This window comes from Vigna umbellata, chromosome 1 (assembly GCF_029865625.1).
Source record: "Vigna umbellata cultivar VRB3 chromosome 1, Vumbellata_1.0, whole genome shotgun sequence".
NCBI lineage: Eukaryota > Viridiplantae > Streptophyta > Magnoliopsida > Fabales > Fabaceae > Vigna > Vigna umbellata.
In genome coordinates, this window is record NC_142165.1 from 104,270,261 (window position 1) to 104,282,265 (window position 12,005).

At 30.1% G+C, this 12,005-nt stretch overlaps 1 pseudogene across 1 annotated transcript; it reads left to right on the forward strand.

Annotated features, from left to right (window-relative positions):
- The first annotated feature begins 2,874 nt into the window (after positions 1-2,874).
- On the forward strand, positions 2,875-6,737 carry LOC148207033 (uncharacterized; annotated as a pseudogene). Its single transcript, XR_015783910.1, has 8 exons — positions 2,875-3,133; positions 3,172-3,241; positions 3,402-3,466; positions 4,490-4,533; positions 4,809-5,350; positions 5,831-5,920; positions 6,030-6,091; positions 6,418-6,737. The product of XR_015783910.1 is annotated as an uncharacterized LOC148207033 (transcript).
- The last annotated feature ends 5,268 nt before the right edge of the window (positions 6,738-12,005 follow it).

Sequence of the window (12,005 nt, forward strand, 5' to 3'; positions counted from 1 at the left end):
CAATATTTATTGTTTGTTGGGTATATTTTTTCATCTACTATCGGATCACCCATTAATGTTTAGTCTCATGCTTGAGATCTATATACCTTGGCATGATGAGTGTGTTGCAAATCTCACGTCGACTATACAATTTAGAGTATATGAGTAAGTGTAAACCTCACCTTACAAGCCCGTTTTGTGGGATTGAATTATACTTAAAATCTACTCCTTAACAACTTGATCGTCGAAAAAATCTTTTATAAGTAAATCAGTTTTTCTCCACAACAAAAAATTATTCTTTACACGACGAGAACAACTGAAATCACATATAGAATCTTACCATTTATTTACAAATCCACATTCAATATCCAAAACACTATTTTTTTTAATAATCAATTAGTCATTATGGTAAATTAGTCCATCTATACACAATATTTTATATCTTTTAATTTTCCAAGCTAAAACAATCTTTAAACTAACCAAAAACAACTTTCCAATTTAAAAAAGTGAAAAACTTATCAAACTCAATAATTTAGTTAATCTACCAATTTTTTTTCCAAATCTCCGGCATCCAAACTTTTAATCTCAACTCGTAATTATGATCAGAATTAGTACAACATTTTTTATTGCACAATTTTATCATATTATTATCATTGCACATCAATTATATTTTAGTAAGGTTTAATTATGTTCGAGATCCCTAATTTTGCTGAGAAGTTTCAATTAGGTTCTCAATTAATTTTTTTTTATTCCCTATTTTTGACAAATTAAAGAATTAGGTTCTTGCCGTTAGTTTTGTGCTAACGCCATTAAAAGAGGTGTCACTTGTCAGTTCTTGATGTGTTTGAATTTTTGAATTATTTTTATTTTTATTTTTTTAAAAATAAAATAAAAATGCCACGTGTTGATATTGTACCACGTGACAATGACAGTGTGACATGACACTGTCAGTGCCACGTGTCATTATCAGGCCACTTGTCATTGCATTAGTCTCAATTTGGTCCCTATATTTTTATTGTGTCTCAATTTGAACCTTTTATTTTTATTTTGTCTCAATTTAGTCTTAATTTTAAAAATTAAACAATTTTTTCCCCTCTCAAATCCAAACAAAATTTAAATTGTATATAAATCTTAACAACATTAAGTTTAGTTATATTTATATTTACTTAATTATATAAATTTTAATTATGTTATTTAAATATACGTATAAGAGTTTAAGAAAAGAGTGACAGTTGGTGTGAATTTTCGTGGAGAAAGTTTCCATGAAAAAAATCATGAAAGAGAAGAAACTACCTTTAATTACTATTTTCACAAAAAAATTCTCCAATTTTTTATTTAAAAAAAAAGTGAAATTTCACATCAATAATTTGTTCTTTTAACTCTTATAAATATATTTAAAGAACATAATTAACATTTATATAATTAAATAAATAAAAATATAAACAAACTTAATATTGTTAAAAATATGTAATACAAATATCAATTTTAATAAAAAAATTTTGTTAAAATTTGTATAAAATTTAAATTTTGTTTGAATTTGGAGAGGGACAGAATTGTTTAATTTTTAAAATTAGGACTAAATTGAGAAAAAATAAAAATAGAGGGACCAAATTAAGACAAAATAAAACTACAAGACCAAACTGAGACTAATAAAATGACATGTGGCCTGACAGTAATACGTGACACAATATCAATTTGACATGTAACATTTTTTTTAAATTAAAAAGAAATAAAAAATATAAAAATATAATTAAAAAATTTAAAAAAACCAGGAACTAACACAGACACTTCCTTTAATAATGGTAGTACGGAACTAAGAGAAGAACCTAATAGCTCTAATTTTTCGAAAATATAGACCTAATTGAGAAAAAAAAATAATTAAAACCTAATTGAGACTTCACAACAAAATTAAGGAGTTGATTAAACTTTTTAATAATTTCCATAGGCATGTTCGGTTCTTATGTTATAATCATAATTTTTTACCAAGTTCTTTGTTTGAGTATCTTTCTTTTAAATAATAATTAAGTTTCTTATTCTTTTATTACTTGAGTCTTGAGTAGATTACTTGAGCGAAATGATTTTGATAGAAATAAAATTAATACTAATTATTGGCACTTAAGTATGTGAGTGGTTATTTGAGTAATAAACATTATAATAAAGGTATTAATTCTATCAACATCTCTCTTTCTAAAAATATTTGTAGATTTATTTAACACTTTGGTTAAGGTAATTATTTAGTTGTTTTTTAATATTTTTTTAATCATTTGAATTCTAAATTTATTTTGAAACATACAATATTAACCTTTAACGTCCGTAGGTGAATGATTTTTTCAATCATTTATCTCTATCCTCTTCCCTTACATGTAAGCAAAAAAAAGAAGAAGAGATTTATGAAAAAAAATAAAGCTTACTCAAAAGTAAAATATCATAGCAATTATGTGTTATTGATCTAGTCTTTACTGTCTTCCAAATCATACAAAAATAATTAAAAATAAATTCAAAGATGTAAAGAGTTAGATATATTATATTAAAAAAAATATATATTTTATATTTAAAAAATAAATGATTTTATATCATATATAATTTTTTAAATAATAAAGTATTTATTTCCCATTTAAATTTAATTTTCTCATTTAAATATATAAAACTGGTGCTTATAAAATATTTTTATCTACTTTTTCATTTTAAAAATTACTGTAATTAATCTTTAAATTAATTAAATTAAATAATATATAATCTATTTTATTGGATGAATTTTGTTAATGTTCTCCTACTGACTTATATCACAATCAACTTTCAAGGAAAAATATAATTTTTACAAATGGAAAAATAAAAATTCATGACTAATAACCTTTTTGGAATGTAACTACTCATATATGGGTTTATTGGTCCAATAAAATACTCTTAGCAGGAAAAGGGTTTTTGAAACCCTAATTGAACCCTTCCTCTGTAGTTGTGTGGCGGTTGCAGGGACTAGTTTCGTTACTACTCTGTTTTCGCATGCCTGCAACTCCACCGTGTAACAAAGGAAGTTCTACCGTATTCGTTTTCACTCCTCGCCAAGTTTTGTTAAGCAACCAAACCATGAAGAACACTGTGCAGAATGGAACTCCAAACTCCAAGCGGGAATCCACACTTCTCCTTCACCATGCCATTTTTTTTTTTTTTTTTTTTTTTTTTGTTTTTTTTTTGTTGCCCGTTACTTGGAACTCTCTGGCTTCTCCAAGACGCTCAAAAATTCCGCTCCGAAGCGCAACTCGAGGTCGGTTACGTAGCCGAGTTGGAACTTCATTATGTTGAACCCTAATTCTGTGTTTGAACACCTTTTTCCTCAATGTTCTATGTTTTTTATTCCGTATGACTGACGTATTTCATGTGACTGGATCTTGCGTTTTTACTTTGCTGTCATGTTTGTGATGCAGAAAAATGATTTTGAGGAATCGCGGCTTGATCTAGAAGAAATGCACCTCAAGTATTTAGAAATATGGTAAGACTAGTATGATATTGTTAGTTTTGCATTGTGAATTATTTTACTTCACATTCTCAATATTATGGAGAACTGGTTTTATTATGATAGTTGGTTTTTTTCACCAGAAATATAAATGAAGAGGACTTGTGTTTTTATATTTTTCAGAATGGGTGCTCGACTTTGAAAGCCATGTTTAAACTGACTGTGGCGTGCAACATTCTTAACAAGGATTTTAATTTAGGGCACCTTTAAGGATATAACTGTAAACCAATTAAGATATCATTATGCTAATGTAATATTGTTGCTTTTGAAGAATATAACCAGTGTTTTTTTTTGAATGTTTTCTTCATTAAAAATGTTTGAAGAAGGCCCTTTTTGTTAAAATTCTGTTTCACCCACATGATTTTTCCCTGTTGATTTTAGTGAGATTATCTAAAATACTTCCTATATTATTTGAAAATATTAGCAGGAGAAAGTAAATTGTGACTGTCATATATCTTCCAATGCATAAAAAGTAAAAGAAGGCATAGAATCAAGCTGCCAATGAAAAATGTGTATTATTGGTTACTTGTTAGAACAGATGCCCCTAAAAAACTGCCTAAGTCCAAACTATTTCTCCTGGGAGAAGATGTTAGCCAAATCATATATATCTTGTGTGAGGGCATAGAGATGCCCCCATGAAGATGCTGTCATTCTGCTTCATTTAAATACACTGCTGAATGCAATGAACTGTAGATTCACTCATTATGTTTCATTATTATAGTGAAAACTCTCTAAGTATACAATGCAAAACTACTCCTAATATTCTTTGTAATACTGAAGCTGGCCACTGTAAGATCTTATCTGTGAGAATCCATGTTTTGAATAAATGTGGTTTTTACTAGATAGAATGGTTGAACAAATAATTTGAAGAGGCAGTGCCACTCTCTTTGATGCCCCAATTAGTATCTGCATGAATGATATTTTGTATATTCAACTATCATTTCTGTGTCATTTGTATGTTAATTGAGTTTTCCTTGTTTTTTTTTTGTCTCTTTTCAGTGGTAAAGATGCTAAGGCAAATATCAATGATCAAAATGAGCAAGGTAAGCTTAAATTAGTTTAAACTTTTTCATGTCTTCGTTACTTCCTTGACAGCTAAAATTTTTTCATTGACTTAGAGGCCATGGTAAATATTGGAAATGGTTTTCTTTACTAACAAGGGTATGGTTATGTACCCTTGTAAACTCGACCACAAGAGAGCTTTGGGCTCTGGTACACCCTCTTATTGTCATAACTTTAAATGCCTTCGTATTTCATTACGTTACTTCCTAAGCTCTGGCAATTAAATCTTGACATTGCCTCTTCTGCTTCTGGATAGTTGCAGATGTGCCGGACAAAAACAAAGAGGGTAAATCCAAGGAAAAGAAGAAAAAGAAAAGCAAGTTAGTCTCTGAGTCTCTCGCTAATAGTGTGGAAGGCAATCAATTGGAGTCCGTTACTACTGTTGCAGGTAATAAAGTAAGCGCTGATGTTTCTACAGATGTTAAAGTTATTAATGGTTCTGAGACGCAGAAAAAATCCAAGTCTAAGTCGAAAAAGAAAGACAAGCGAAGTGGTCAAAGTGATGAAATAGCACATACTGAAGATCCCAATGAAACTGTTTTGAAGGAAGAGAATATTGAATTCTCAAGCAAAGAGAAGACAAGTGAGGAGAAAAAAGATTCTAAGAAAAGAAAAAGAACAATTTCTGAAGAAAATGGTCAAGAGGTTGCAGATGTAAAGGCAGATGAAGAAAACAAACGCAGAAAAATAGAAAATATAAATGCATCTAAGGAGTCAACCAAGGAAAACATTGAGAACACTGCAGAGAAATCTTCTGTACAGAGGTCTCAGAAGAAACAGCAAAAGGAATCAGTTGAGGTATGCTTTAACTAATGGTTATTCTCTATATATGTCACTTTCTGCTTGCTAACAAATAAAGCTCCTCTGAATGAAACTCCAATCTTATTTTTGTATTGTTTTAAGATAGAATAAACCTTTTCTTTCTTTTATACTGGCCTTCGCCAATGCTATTGGTTTGAGTTGAGTTAGCCTTCATTATTTTTGTTGAGGAAATATACGTTGTTGATAAAGAATCACATCATCAATCAATGCTATGAATACTCTATTAGACTAATAGAGTTTTGTCAAAATGCCCATAGTTTACTATGTTTCCCATATCTGCTATTGTCTGTCCTTTTTAGGTTGTTTGCAATGCTTAGTTTATGATTTCTTTCATTCTTTGCCGACGATTACTGTAGTCTCCAATTTTGCTTTATTTAGTTATATGAACCTGAAATATTAGTTTCTTTGATGAAGCTAACATGGTGGAATTCATGTTTCTGATAACTGTAATTGCAGAAACCAGTCAAGACGGCATTTCAGCGAGTACAAGTTGACAAGATACAGTTTACGGATGAAAGGCTCCAGGATAACTCTTACTGGGCAAAGGTGTGATAAATTGATAGTTTTTCACTTCTTTTATTTATTGCATTTGGTGTTGTAAAATTCTCCTTTTTTGCATTCTCCAACAAATTGTTACTGGTGTATCTGTCTGTAGGATGGTGCCGAGAATGGTTATGGTGCTAAAGCAGCAGAAATTCTTGACCAAGTTAGAGGAAGGTTTGTAATTTCACGAGTAGCAATATTTTACTCGCAAGTTTAGCGCTTTTACGGACAGTATAAATCATTCGCATGGTTGCATTAGCTCAATTTTAGTCTACTTTCAAGGGAAAATCGTTGTTTAGGGGCAATTCAGATCTTACCTTAGCTTAGATTTCCATGTTATGCATTTGTATATTTAAAGTTGTTATTCAATTCTAAATTTTTGTTCAGCTCACTCAATATAATTGTTTAAAACACAGAGCACGTACAATATCTTTAACATACACATTCTACAACTGTCCTCTTTTTTGTGTATTGACATGAAATTTTTTTCTCTGATTCAGGGGTTTTCGTCATGAGAAAACCAAGAAGAAACGTGGAAGCTATCGGGGAGGCCAAATTGATTTACAATCTCACTCAGTGAAGTTTAATTATTCTGACGAGGAATGACTGGGAAGCATCTAGAATTTTTTTGCCTCAATATATGCATGTTGTCTTTGTCTTTTATGACTGATAGATGTTCCCGAAGGAACGAAAATTTTTGTTGGCAAAATGAAGAATCCTTTTGTCTGAAATTGTGATAGTGGATAGATGAAATCTGTAATTGATTTTCTATATATGGTTGGTGGAGTGTTTCTGCAGGTCAACCGTGATATTAGCTTGAGATGGAAGTGTATCCGTAACATTATTTTCTTTGTGCATGTGAAACCGTGATGCTAGGCGAACTTTAATTTTAAATTATGGTTCAACCATTTTTAACAATTTATTTTTAATTGTAAAAGTAATATCATTAAAAAGGTACTGTACGCAATATACTGTATGGAATAATCTATTCTAGGTTGTTAGGATATTTATTCTGGTTTCTGTCTCGTAATATATATCTGTCCGGCGTCACAGTTCTTCATCGTTCGCCACTGCCCGTCGCGGTTCGCTGCCGGCCATTGTCAACCGTCGTCCGTCGTCGGCCGCCGCCGCCGGCCACCGTCGTCCGTCGCTGGCCGCCGCCGCCGGCCGCCAGCCACTGTCGTCCATCACTGTCACAGTTTCCTTCGTCTAAACTCTTAGGGTTTTCTTGTTCCTCGCTAGTACTATTCGTCTTCTTCAGAAATGGCGTCTGGCAGTACTCTTTCCTTCTCTGGAAGTCCATCAATTACCTCCGAGAAACTAAATGGAAAAAATTATCTATCATGGTTTGTTGTCGTTGAAATGTGGTTCCTTGGCCAAGGGCATTATGACCACCTTGAGCGAGATGGAAACCATGTGCCTACTGAAAAAGCTGATAAGTGGAAACAAACAGATTTCCAGTTGTGTGTCGCAATCAGTGGAACCCAAACTTCTTGTATCTTTGAGGGCTTTCAAAACTTGTCACTCCTTTTGGAAGAAAGCCCAAAGCATTTATGCCAACGATATTCAACGTCTCTATGACAATACGAACAAGCTTGCATCTCTTAAAATGGCAGATCATGATATGGTGTCGGCTGAAGCCCAATCTGCTGTCGAAGAACTTTAAGTAGTGTTTTTAATACTTTAAAGTATATTTTTAAAATTTTAATGAAATAAATGTATTTTTAAAAGAGATAACTATTATACAATTGTATTTTGTTTTTAAATTAAATTATAAAATATTTGGTTGTTGTATTTTATAGAAGTAATGTATGAAAGAAAAACAGATGATATTTGAAAAAAAAATAATGCATAATAATTAAAAATAAATGGAAATATAAAGTCGGTATTCCTTTAGTATGCCTATTTTCTCCACCCATGGCATGTATCTGCTTTTATTTATTTAAATTTAAACCATTATTAACAGTTGATAAAGTTAATTTTTTGGGTTAAATATATATATGGTCCTTAATTTTAAGTGAAGAATAAATTAGATTTTTAAAATTTTTTTGGATTAATCTAATTCTTCATCTTTAAAATTACATCGATTTAACAAAATTCTATGTTTATTTAATGTTTTAAATCATTTAAATCTTATTATGAAAATGTTATCATAAAGAACATTTTTCATTTTTAAAGTTGAAGATTGAATTGGATAAAAAATGATTAATTCTAATTTTTACTTAAAATTAAAGATAAAAAATGTATTTAACTCAATTTTTTTAACAGTGAGGTGACATAATAGACTATTTTTATTTAGGTTTAATCATTTCGAATGTCCCTATTTGGGTAGAATTGTCTCAACTAGGTCCTCGTATTCTTTTTTATCTCACTTAGGTCCCTATTTATGTAAAATTGAATCAATTGGAACCTTGCCGTTAATTTTAATGAACAACGTTAAAATTGTAGTGAAATAGGATGATGACTTTGCATGTGTGAGACAGGTGGCAGAGTTACGTGAAATTTAATTATTTAAAATTTTTAAAAACTATCCTCTTCCTCTTATGAATGACTGAAACTTCTTCAATAGCTAGTATATGTATTCCTAAAAACCAGAAAAAACTAAATTAATTTCTGTAAGCACACGCATCTCCATTCAGTATAAGCGGAATCTAATAACGAAAAATGCTGCATAATGAATGCCATGTTCTGGATGGCAGCAAAAGCCAAATTAATTTCTATTCCTAATTAATTTCTTCATCAGATTAAAATTGGATTTCTGATTCTAATTTTCCACAGAGAACTCAAATAAGGGTTCAGACTTTGTATTTTTAGAATCTGGAAAACCCAACCTTGGCTAGCTTTATAAACCTGTTTTTTTTTTCCAGTTTGTCCTCTTTTTCTTTTATGTGAGCCACTAGAAGCTTCAAGCTTCTTCTTCTCTCTAATCTTGTGGACCACCCAACCTTGGGAAAAACCATCCTTGGCTCGTGCTTAGGGGGTGATCTCGCGAAGACGCGACGGAAAGGCGTCGGAGGCACGTTGGCAGTTGTTATTCTTCTTCCCTCCGTTCTGATTCGCGGCAAGGAGGAAGCTTCCTTCTCCTCCTCTTCTTCTGTTTTTGATTGGGTTCCGTAGAGGTTTCTGTGCCGATACCTGATTTTTGCGAACTGAGATTAGGGTTTCACTTCAAATCGATTTGGGAAATCCTAGGTTCCCTCTGTATTCGAAATTTGGTTGGGATTCTTCTTCCTTGTAGATCGGCGGTGAGGGCTTCTGCATTTTGCAGCAAGGGTTCGGTTGAAGATTTTGAGGGTTTTGATTATTACGGTTTTGGATGTTATTGAGATTTGGTTGTTTCATTGCAGGTTGATGATTGCAGTTTGATATTCGCCTCTCAAACTGAGGGTTTCTGGCTTGCAATCGGATTCTTGGTTCTTCTCATAAGAGGAAGATGATAGTTTTTTAAAATTTAAAATAATTAAATTCCACGTAACTCTGCCACCTGTCTCACACATGCAAAGTCAGCATCCTATTTTACTACAATTTTAACGCCGTTCATTAAAATTAACGACAAGGTTCCAATTGATTCAATTTTACATAAATAGGGACCTAAGTGAGATAAAAAAGAATACGAGGACCTAGTTGAGACGATTCTGCACAAATAGGGACATTCGAAATAATTAAATCTTTTATTTATTTCAAAACCATGCTTGCAAATCTGAAGCACTAAATGCTTGGGACCAAGTTCTAAGTTCTAACTTCAAGGTTCCACAAAAGAAACAAAAAAAAAACTTTTTATTTGATTTGAGAAAAGTTCATAGTTAAGATACAATTAACTACTGCTGTGTCAGTAAATTTTGATAAGAAAACAGCTAATTACATGAGATACCATAACAAGAGGTGTAAACAATCATCTTTCGTAATTCAAATCCTGGATATCAATTTTCACAGCACAACAAGAACTCGATAAGACAAGAACTGAAAGTGGCTTGATCTTTTGACAGAGAAAGTATATGGTCAAATTTGTTTTCATATTCTATTGTTTAAAATATTGAGAAAATTATATAAAGTAAGCTTTAGAAATTGACATGATGACCTTTATATATGCGTATATCTTTTATTGCCTATGAAGGATCATGTTACTTAACGTTGGTTGGTTTTTAATAGGTGATGAAAAGAGAAAGGATTAACATATGAAGAAATGAAAGATGACTGAGTGGTAGTTTGAATAAGTGCATGAGTGGTTAAAAAATATGAAAAAGGCGTGAGAGAATACCTGCAAAAGAAAAATTATATAAAAATGGCTTAATACCTTATTTTGTTCCCAGTTTCGCTCGAAAATGTCAAATTAGTCCATCCTTTAAAAAATGCGTCAATGCTGTTTGTACGGATTTAACGGAAGAAATTTCATTGATGCAAATTTTATTAAGTGAGGACGTAATTGACGCATTTTTTAAAAGATGGACTAATTTGACATTTTCGAGCGAAACTGGTGACAAAATAGGGTATTAAGCCTATAAAAATATAACATAATTGACTATATTGCTAAAATCATGGAGAAAAATATACCTCCTTTTATATGAAATAATAGATTATGTAACCCCATAATCAAATATGAGACTGTATAACCAATTATGGTAATCCGAAATAGATCATGGATGTATTTTTTAATTTTTTTTATTGCAATAATAAATAATTTAAAAATATAAATGAATAGATAAAATTAATAATATAACAACAACAATAATAAATAAATAATATTTTTATTTAATGTTTCTGTGAACCAATATTTATTTTATTTTTTCTCTACCTAAGAAAGCATTATTAAATAGTATTTCTACTTTTGTGCATATTGCTTAACATGTGTTTCACTCCAAATGTGGTTTGTGGAAAAAAGAAAAGAGACAAAATTAATTGAATAAAAGTGGAATGAAGAGTGTGCTAAAAGCTAGTTCTTTTGCTTTGGAAAACATTTTTCAATGTTGACTTCATATTTGTGAAGTCTAGTTTTTCTATATATTTAATTCTATACTATATTTTTTTATAGAAATGTGTAACTTTGCTTTCATCAATTGTGCTAACATTGTGAGAATATTGATAATACTAGACTAATTAAAGCTATGCTTTACTCAACTTTTTATGGTAGTAGTTTAATAGAAGCGGTTTGATATATTTAATGTATTTTTTTTAAATTAAATATTTAATGTCTCTATCGTAGAGTACTTAGTTTTGATTGATTACAATTAAATGAAAGGATTAATTTATACAAAATTATTTTAATTTAATAAGTATATAGGTGCACCAAATATTTAAACAAAGTTTAATCATATGTTTATGCGTGACATTAGTAGGACAATATTTAGTGGATGATTTTTGTGATTTATATAAAGAAATTAGTAAAGGATAAGAGAGAAAGGGAAACTAGTGGTGTGCACTTTATTTTCAAAATCTAATTCCATCTTTCTTTTCTTTTATAAAAGATAATAAGTTTCTTAATTTTTTAAGATTTTTTATTTCAATTCAATTTTTTTAAGGAAAAGAAGAAAATAAATCGGACAAATAGTACATCCCAAGAAAAGTCTCAGTCAAAGTCTCTTCTTTGTTATAGATGGATGAAAGAAGTGTTATAATTGAGATTAAGTCTACTTTTTTAATTTGAAATTATGCAATTGAAAATTGAATTTTAAGTATAATCATAGATAAAAAATAGTTTTTAAATCTTAATAAACATTCAACCGTCTAGTTGGACAAGTCTCAGCAAATAATTTAATTTGTTAATTTTTATTAAAAAGGTATATATGTCAAAATTTAATGATAAGTTACTTATACGTTTGAATGCATGTTCTCACAACATTCTAACATGTCTCTTGTGCTTAAGGAAAAAGTAAAATCATATAATGTTTATAGTTGGTACAACAATAGACAATTTAATAAACTTTTGGATGCTTTAATAATTTATTTGTTTTATTAATTTGAATTGAACATTTTATTTACGAAATACACACAATCCAATTATAAAAATAAATAACTTTAATAAATTATAATTTTTTATTTGTTTCATTAAGTAAAAAAAAACAAAAATGTTTTTTAAATATCATATTAGAAC